Source organism: Haliotis rubra, unplaced genomic scaffold, assembly GCF_003918875.1.
Source record: "Haliotis rubra isolate DU_JTF1 unplaced genomic scaffold, ASM391887v1 Scf421, whole genome shotgun sequence".
NCBI lineage: Eukaryota > Metazoa > Mollusca > Gastropoda > Lepetellida > Haliotidae > Haliotis > Haliotis rubra.
In genome coordinates, this window is record NW_025767104.1 from 428041 (window position 1) to 438808 (window position 10768).

A 10768-nucleotide genomic window follows, 5' to 3' on the forward strand; every position below is an offset into this window, starting at 1 on the left:
TATTTCTGAAGTACAACTTGTTCTGAGTTCCTCATGATGTTGAAGTCCGGATTCGAATGATTACAGTTTAATACTTATTTTTGCCTCGTTTACATATACTCACGTCCAGGTATCTCACGAAGGCAATGATAAATGTATGTAAATACCTATGACACTAACGGAACTGTAATGAAAACTACATATTCATCAGTTAAATCAACCGTTGTGAACCTGATGACGCGGTATCTCGGTGGGCAAGCATTCTAAAACCGACAAGCGCAATCCGCAACATGCAAACAGGCCTGGAGCATATCATGACATGGCATTTCAATGCAATAATCATGAAAGCAATAAACAGATTCGGGGTAGAATTGATCTTCAGTAACCCATGCTTGTCGTAAGAGGCGACTAATGGGATCGGCGAAAAACTAAATTCACTCACTCAGGAAAGCATTAAACAGATTTAAAGGAGGACTAAGTTCGTCTCCTGAGCCCTTAGAATTTGTATTCGCACTTTCTCAAAGTTTTGGGCGATATGAATTACAGTTTCTCGTCCTATGCATTAACAGGGCACAATATAATAGCCTTAAGAGTAAAGACGTTTACGCTTGATGTTTGTTTGCTTAAGCAATTCTAGAAGATAATTGTAATAAGGTATCTCCACTCATGCGTCAGAGTTTACTGTCTGATGAGAAGAGCTTTTGTTTTCTTTCTTTTTACAGAAAATAAGGATGAATTTAGTTAAATATTTGGCAGCGTTTTCTGTGGGCGTGAGTCTGGTAATCCTGCTGATGCACTCCAACATTAGTTTCCATGGACTTCCAACGAGGCTGAGCATCCTTGCTCGACAGACTCTCAGGATTCAAGACAAACCTCTTGGAAACTGTACCGCACCTGCACAAAAGAACAAAGAAGGTTCAGCGATGGAGCCAATTAGTAAATTCAAACAAAAGGAAGCGTTTATAACAAACAGAAAAAGAACACCGAGCAACCGAACTACTCAGCAAAATAAATCATTGCCTACAAAAGCGGCTTTTGGGGCACGTAATGTACTCAAAAGAGGCCAGAAAAGGAATTCTGTTTCCAGTTCAAGAGACGGTGCACTTGAAATCATGTTTCCTCCACGGAAGCCCTACCAAGGAGATTTTCAACTATTGGACGATCGAATATTCATATATTCTGCGATATACGAAACTGCGAGGTCGTCAGTGCGAACGCTTATCCTCGTTCCGGAACCATTCAAATCTGTCTCTTTCATTTGCATACTGAAAAGGTCAAGGTCACACATCGGTCAGAGGGTTAAAGGTCGGTTCCAGCACATCCCTTTAAGTCAATGGGGTACTTACATGTGAGTATCGGTCTATACATAGTTTCAGAACAGTGTGTAGGAGCGACATATCGAACCAATGAAATGCATGTTTGTAGTGTTCCAACAGACATGTTGGTTCATGACCAAGGTCATACAACAAACACTGCCAGGCTGAAGATTCATATGAAAACAATTCATTTATAAAATCGAAATAGAACGTTGATTAAATTTGAATTGTTCTTTATCTGATACTTCATAACTTATTGCTCAAAGAAACTGCCTCTGTGTTGTAAAAAGCAGGGACGGGGTGGTAGCCTAGTGGTTACAGCGTTTGCTCGTCACGCCAATGACCCGGGTTCGATTCCCTGTATGGATACAATGTGTGAAGCCCATTCCTGGTGATATTGCTGGAATATTGCTAAAAGCGGCGTAACACCACACTCACTCACTGTTACAAGCCATGCACACATGCAGGTAGAAATGTTTGAAATATGTTCAGTTGGTGGAAAGTGTTCTTTATCCTCTGTTTCTCATTTTATTTTTTTGTGTGAAATGTGAATGTAAACTCAAATAAAGCTTTGAGTACCCCAGGAGCAACCGCAATTATATCGCTTTGAGAATTCGTTGATGGGTCATGTGATACCAATATGTATCACTCGTCTGACAGACAAGAACATAATTCCTAAATTGTGCCTATCAGGCTCTGACTTCACAATAGCATCTCGTTACTAAAACTTCACTTTCCTGACATTCTTGGTTACCATTTGCTCTTAAACACAAAACTATCTGCTACATATGGCTTTTTGACGCAAGGGGTGGTGGGGTAGCCTACTGGTTTGCTTGTCATGCCGAAGACTCGGGTTTGATTCCCCACATGAGTACAATATGTAAAGCCAGTGTATGAAATAAGACGGGATAGATGTCTGATGGACGGTCTCGACTTACAACTAGCCAGCCCAAAATAGCTTGGTGTCTGGGCTGGTTAAATCCATTTTGTCTGATGTCTGATGTCTGGCTGGATTTTTAGCTTATTTCATACGCTTTGTGAAGCCCACTTCTGGTGTCCCCCACCCTGATTTTGCTGGAATATTGCTAAAGGCGGCGTAAAACCAAACTCACTTACTCACTCTTGACGCAAAGTTTCTACTTGGTTTCAGAAATCGATGTGGATTCGTTCACTGCCCAGTACCCCGCAACAGATATCCAGCGTTTATTTCAGTCCTCACTACCCGGATGTCCTCCCCCATCAATATCCTCCCTGTCAACTACCCCGGACCCCCCTACAACAACCTCACCCGCTGTTACCCTGCCGTGCATGGGAACTTCACCGACGTCAACACACTAGTCACTGCACTGGAGACCAACAGATACTTCGGGACAGACAAGTTCATCTTCTACAACTACAGCATACCAGAGCAGGTCAACAAAGTCCTGCTGCAGTACGAGAGAGAAGGCATCGTGGAGATGAGGAAATGGAGGCTGCCCTTTCCCCCAGAGGAAATCCACTACTGGGGACAGATGGCGAGTATACATGACTGTGTCTTCTCTCAACTTGGAGTAGCCAAATACGTTCTTCTTGCAGACATTGATGAAATTATTGTGCCTAAGAATAACATTTCCTTAGTAACTCTGGCTGACAGACGATTGAATACAAAAGATCCACGTTCGCAAAACGTATATGGAGCTCTTATGTTCCAAAATACATTTTTTGCACTCTATGAAAGTGAGACAAAATACGACTTTCCGGAAAAAGAGATTGCCAAGAAATTCAAACTGAGGGCTTTCCTACATACAAAGAGGTCAGGTATAAATCCTCCAACAAAAAGATCAAAACTTCTCGTGAAGCCAGAGGCTGTGGAGCTGCTTCATATTCACATTATGTTCGCATTCCTTCCTGGATGGGGGATGTATGTAGTCAACCCCAAAGTGGCTCTAATGCATCATTATCGGGTGAAATACGACGATCAGAGTATTGGCCCCTGGCGTCAGGATGTCACCTTTATTAAATACAGCAGTAGTCTAATACCTAAGATAACGAAACGACTTTTAAATCTGCAAAGTAAACTGGGGTTACATATATGATCTGTGTCATCTGCTTGTAAATAATAGAGATAAACTCCTGTCCGGGGCGGTGGGATAGCCTCATGGTTAGCCTAATGCTAGCCTAATGGTAGCCTATTTGGTAGCCTAATGGTAGCCTAATGGTAGCCTACTGCTCATCACGCTGAAGACCAGGGTTCGATTCCCCACATGGATACAATGCGTGAAGCCCATTTCTGGTGTCTCCAGCTGTAAAACATGGTGGCATATTGCTAAACGCGGCATGAAACCATACTCACGTATCTAAAGCCCTGTCCACATAAAGTACCCGTCACAAACACATGCAAAGTCTAGTCAACTGTACACCTGAAAAAAGAACACGAGAACTTGTGGTACAAGTCGGTATTTTTTGTCAAATTCGGAAATGTCCCCAACCCCAAATATTTTAAAGCTTAACTGAATGTTGTAACTAGAACTGAACAAGAGCCACGTGACGCTCTTTCAAATCTTGATGTAACAAGCACAATTGTTTGTACGAAATCATCAAAGTTGAAACTGTTGGAATGCTGCTCGACATGAAGGGAAAGATGACTGTTGCAAAGTTGAAGTCACCCTTTTGTCATGCAGCCTTGTAGAGTTGATTTTTGTTTTCTCATTCTGAAGCTTTATGCATATATTTAAATATGAGACACATGAGTGAGTGAGTTTTGTTTTACGCCGCTTTTTTAGCAATACTCTAGCAATATCACGACAGAGGACCCCAGAAATGGGCTTCACGCAATCTACCAATGTGGGGAATCGAACCCGGGTCTTCGGGATGACCTGCGAACGCTTTAACAACTAGGCTACTCCACCGCCCTAGAGACACATGAAGCGGTCTCATTGGTGTTGTTTATTTCAAGTTTTATGGTTATGAAAGGGATTTGATTGTTTGATTGACGGCTATATGACGAGTGTTCCTTTCAATCGTAATATTCACGGAAATTAAAAGGCAGACATTCTGGCCAAGCTAACACTAGATGAAGTGGAAATACAGCTTAATATTCTATTTAGTAAACTTGAGGTAACAAAAGCCAAATCAAATCAAACTTGACTGTCATGCCTGTAATGTATCGATATTGTTTCGTTTTGTTATCAGTCCTAGATTTGGAATATATATTCCGGGTGGGAATGCCTGTCTCACTTTTGTATGTATTCGGTATGAAACCTCAAGACCACAGAACAAGAATAAAAATGTACCGAACGAGATGCACGACTTATCGCTGAAATTACACAGCGTCAAGACAATACGATGACCATGCCCCAGGTCGGGCTCGGTCAAAGGAAGAATTGCAGTCCGATATGGTATCAGTCGTATATTTCGTAAAGCCAAGATATGCAATTACATAATGACAAATTAACTCCATTTCTGAGAGCTGAACAGCTACTTGAACGTATAGAGCATCCAAAGGTAAAGAATGAAATTATCACAATATACGAAAAGAGATTTTATCAATACAAAAACAGAACCTTTATTAATAGAAAGCCAGAACATCTCTCAATACATAAATGGCATTTATCAATACAAAAGCAGAACATTTATCAATAGAAAAAAAGAATTTATCAATACAAAAGCAGAACATTTATCAAAAGAAAAACAGAACATTTCTCGATACAAAAAGAGAACATTTATCAATATAAAAAAGAACATTTATCAATATAAAAACAGAACATTTATCAATGTAAAAACAGAACATGTATCAATACTAAAGCAGAACATGTATCAATACAAAAACAGAACATTTATCAATACAAAATAACATGTTTCAATACTAAAGCAGAACATTTGTCAATACAAATACATTTGAACCAGCAACGAGTGTAAACGTACCTATACATATGGAACATTGTTTTTAATGCTGTCAATATGGTACCATTACCTGTAACAAAGGAACTTATCCAATCTTCAGTGTAGCTTACTATCAAGATAAACTAACAATGCATAAATGGCAAATCTCAGCGCATAAAGAACGAAAAGCTATTGTTCATTCAAAAAAGAGCAAAAACATGAAAACCCTTGTAACTATGGCAGCAAATCGTTAACAAGTGTGGCCATTTTAAACATTTTGGCATACAATCCTCACAATTGACATAAGTATCCGAGCACAATGTCAATATTTGGTGTAACCTCCATCAAGTGCAATAACACCGTGACCCTTCTCATCGTTTTCCTAATTACCCGTTTAATTATTCCTTGGGGGTCAAAATATCCAGATAGTAAGTTAAATTGATGTTAATTCAAGTTCGGTTCCTATGGTTGATTTAATATATTGATAGTATAATTATTGATACTACGGAAATTAATTATGGGGTGTTGCGATATTCTTTTCCATGTGTATATGCTAATATAACATGTTCCAGTGTAACACAGCACGACAGGGAGTCACCTTGGCTAGTTATACAGCCAGGTATTCGTTCCCTATAGAGTGAGTGAGTTAAAGTTTACGCCTATATCACCATATGCAACCATCAATATCCTTCCATGGCCTTCTAAATCGCCTGATCTGAACCCGGACGAGCGTCTATGGGACGAACTTGATCGATGTGTACGTAAACATCGCCATCGTCCTCAGATACATGCAGCACTTGCCAACGCGTTGCAGGAGGAATGGCTTGTGCATGGCGGTGTCGAGCAGTGACGACTGCAAGGGCTGGTGTCACCAGGTACTGACCTGAACACCCCCTTATGTCCACACATGTGCAGTGAGTGAACTGAATTAATGCTGACAATGACAACAATACATATGTTTATCCTAGTATCCAATTGCTTTCATCTAAGTTCAAGCTTAACCGACTTATGTACACTTACATACGTTTAATACATATCCTTAAGTTTGGCCTGTGTGTTTCTGTTTTATAAGAGTTTAATTTTAATTTTCTCACACAATATACAAATGTGGGACTTTATTCATGGTCTGCTTCTAAATTATGTTGAGGACGCTGTTTTGTTAATAATCCAAAACATATCACCACTCACAAGTGATGTGAAATATCAGATATTTTTGACAGTTTTGCTCAATGTTACGTTTCTGAAATTTGTTTTGTTTTGGGTTTTTTGGTTGTTTTTATTAAGTCAAAAATTGCATTTCACGAGTATTTACAGTATACATTTTCCGGATTCAAACATTTTTTGAAATTTATGGTGCAAGCCTGTATTCTGCTGTTTTCCCCTCTCTTCTTTTTTTTAACCTCGCGTCACATACACAACATATGTAAATTTATTTTATAAAGATGGGAAAGAAAGGAGAGATAAGGAAAGAGAGATAAGAAAAGACGAATGAGTGCAGAGTGCGGCCTAGAAAACCTGATATTTCTGATATTTCGATAATCGATCGATATTTAGTTAACGATTATCGCTCTCTATGATCTATATCGATAGCCATCGTTAACCACAACAGTAGGCTTGAACTGTCAGTATTGTCCGTAATGGTGATATTGAATACAGAACATATGTTCCCAACTGCTCCATTAACCAAGCGCCTAACTACATCTCGCTGACCAGTTGACCAGCTGACCAGTGATGCTGTGCGCAGAGCTGTATTTGTTACCACTTGTATTCGTGACCAAGCTGGCGACCCAGCTCCAGGTGAATAGGTCTTGACCAGCATTATACCGTGAAAAAATGTGCGATACAAACAGCAAAGTCCATAGAATGGCACAATCACAAAGCGAGTGCCATAATTAAGTACAAAATATAATTGCCAGCTATATGGCAGCGGTCTGTTAATAATCGAGTCTTGACCAGACAATTCACTGATCAACAGCATCAGCATCGATCTACGCAACTGGGGCACGATGACATGTGTCAACCAAGTCAGCGAGCCTAACCACCCTATCCCGTAAGTCGCCTCTAACGAAAAGCATGGGTTACTAAAGATCAATTCTAACCCGGATCTGCACAGGTCAACTGAGTGAATGAGTTGGTTTTATTTCAACTGTATTCCATTTATATCACGGTGTGTCAGCTTGTGTGGAAGGACCGCGGGACGCGATGCAGGTTACACGGTTGCTCATGTTATTCTGGGACAAGCTGAATACCGAGTCGGGCCCATCTTGAAGGGTCACGTCGTATTTTTATTCTCAACTCCCTGGGGATCATACAACTCTTGCAGCCATTAGGCAAACCAAGTTAATGTGGCTTTGTACCATCTTTACGAGGTACCCATTCACAGTGGACTGGGACACTTTGTCCAAGTTTACTGCACTAGCTGTAGAAGTCAAAACAATGATTACACAACAGTCTCATTTCCTGATGACTGGGTCCCGTCCTATTGCGCAACTTAATACAATAACCAGTCCTGACCAACTCATTCAACTGGATATATAGATATTAATCAGTATTATTTGATACACCTAATTACTTGTATATTGCAAGACTACGCTCCTTCTAATGCTTGCAAACACGTCGTGCAGCGTGCTCTGTCGTACAGCGTGCTCAAACAAACGGAAATCTTTCAATCGTGGAAATCTCAAAACGAGGCTCGGCCGCTAGAAATGTTTGGCGGTCTTGTACGGCCTTGATAGTATATCAATCATTATACGTTAATACATAAATAAGGGCAAAGAACACATAACAGGTTATAACCAGTGAGCCAGATGAATTGTGAATCATTTTACGACCTCATCAAAAGGGGCGGTCTGTGACGCCTTCGTTAACGTCATGCTGCCTAAACCTCGCCATAAAATATGGAAATACCATTTCTTTAAAGTTTATAATTAAAATTCATTTGTAAATACCATTTTCTTACGAAACAAGGAATTGGAATTTCGTATAACCATAGTTGTTTGTAGTGTCTCTTTCACTTGAGAAAATTCGGATCGGCTGAAAAATAGGTCATTGTCTGAATTGGTTCATGAGACTCATTATTCGATTTGGCGCAACTAGGTGTTTGGACGTATATCATGTGGCCATCATCTGGTTATTTACCAACGGAATCGTGAGTTCTTTTAGGGCACAGGGCTGTGTACTGTACACTAGGGGTTGTATCCCTGACCCCGGTTTGTATTATAAGGGGTTAAGCGCAGTAGTTGGAACAGTGAAACAAAAAAAACGCGCGGTACGTGATGAGCGTTAACACTACTTGTTCTCGGCGTTTCATTTAATGTGCATACCCCTTTCTAATGCAAACCAATAATAGCGATTTGAAACTATGATCGTTTGTTAAATAACTGTTATCCTAAGTTGAATCAAATTCTGAGTTTTAAATGTTCAATTAGCAAGGTAAAATTATCAGGATTCGCAATCTTAATTTCACTTTATTCGATTTACTTTTTTGTTTAAAGTGAAACTAGACCGTTTGAATACTGCCGCTTTTCCGCTGCTGACGAATTTTCCAGCTTCGTAGTTTCTTCGTAGAAATTCTTCTTCAAACCATTCGCTTTTTACTTCAAAAACATCAAAGATGCTGCCGAGGTAGAAATCGCCGATGTCCGTTTACAAACAAAAAGGTCAAAGAGTTCATTGTATTCATACGCGGTGAATCGGTCACTTTACAGCGGTCTTCAACGGCCATTAAAGTACGGTTTTGATGAGCTGTCAGCCAATCAGAATCGAGTATCACACAATGTCGTGCTAGAATGTCACATTGGAAACTTAGGATCAATGCCCAGTGGTATATTCAGATTAACACAGCTGTGTAAAATTGCTATATTAAGGTCGGATATATAATAATGGCGTCCATAAATGAACTTTGAATAACGTGACTCACTTGACCTCCAACCTATAAGCCAATAAGAACTCCAATTTTAGGTTAGTGATTGCTTTGGGCGTTGAACCGTAATCTTCCGCATATTTAGGAGAAGGTAATAAAATGTGCGTTGTATTTAAAATGTAGTCATTTTGCTTGTTTATAGTTTAAAATAACAATTTGTTTCAGTTGTGATTCAGATTGAGTGAGTGAGTATGGTTTTACGCCCCTTTTAGCAATATTCCAGCAAAATTACGACAGGGGACACCACATTGTGCTTAACACATTGTGCCCATGTTTGGAATCGAACCCGGGTCATTGGCGTGACGAGCGAACGCTGTAAACAATAGGGTACCCCGCCGCCCCAATTCAGTTTGAAGTTATGAAATATGTACATGTTACACTTTAACAAAATGGCCCAACCTTGGAAAAGAAACTGCATAATCACTAGATTATTGATCATATCCATTTACTATTCAGAACAAAGAAAATGTTTACATTAAATGAATCTAAATTCCCTTCACAAAACAATCAAACCTCAGAAACCTATAGGTCATTGTTAAAGATTCTGCACTTCGGGTGCCGATGTCGAAGGCTCCGGAAATTCACTGTGGTGAGCTATTTGCCTGAGGCAACATGCGCAACATTTTTACACTTACATGTTTCAGTGATACATGGGGTAGAATAATGATTAAAGTGTTTGCTTATTACTGGCTAGTGAGTGAGTGGGTTTACTTTTACGCCGATTTTAGCAATATTCCAGCCATACCACGGCGGGGGAAACCAGAAATGGGCTTCACACATTGTACGCATGTGGGGGATCGAACCCGGGTCTTCGGCGTGACGAGCGAACGCCTGAACCACTAGGCTACCCCGCAACCCCTATTGAATATTAACAGAGACTCAAAACGACTAATTCGTAAATTCTCACGAAAAATGGTGACCCATGGAACATCTCTGATGATTTGTTTGATAATGGTGTTAGCATCTCCACCGAAACGTCGCATCTGTTGCAATAATGAAGTTATTATTCATACAAAATGTTCCTCTTCAATGAAATATAATAATAATGATATAATTGAATATCACTGGGTGTTCATATATATCAACACGTATTTGTCCAGTTATCCCACTTGTCCTTGGTGTGAGTAAGTGAGTGAGTTTTGTTTTACGCCGCACTCAGCATCACAGCTAAGGGAGGTTAATGACCGTAAGTCAACAATACCAATACAATTCATGCATTGATAATTCCCTTACAGAACACCAATACAAAGGCAACAGGCGTTGTTGACGCTCGAGCGGGCGTTCACGCCTGCAACAGAATTTCTTTTCTTCAGTCACCTGTTGTAAAGCTCCCGACACAGTAGCTTCTTGCACATGTTTTCTTACGTGGACAACAGCGGCAAGAGGTAGGTAAGACTCTTTAAATTCACTTATAAAATAGGTCATCATTTAAGATAATATGTTCCCGTTGTTTTGTCTGATCCATGAGCCTGTCGTAATGTCACTGCATCACATTATTTTCCCTTCCCAACCGCTCTGTTAAGTTATTTGTCCAGTTATCCCACTTATCCTTGGTGTCTATCATAACTAATACATAACGATATACCACATGCGTCACAGCTAAGAGAGGTTAATCACCATAAGTTAACAATACCAACACAATTCTTGCATTGATAATTTCCTAAACAAAATACAAATACAAAGGCAACAT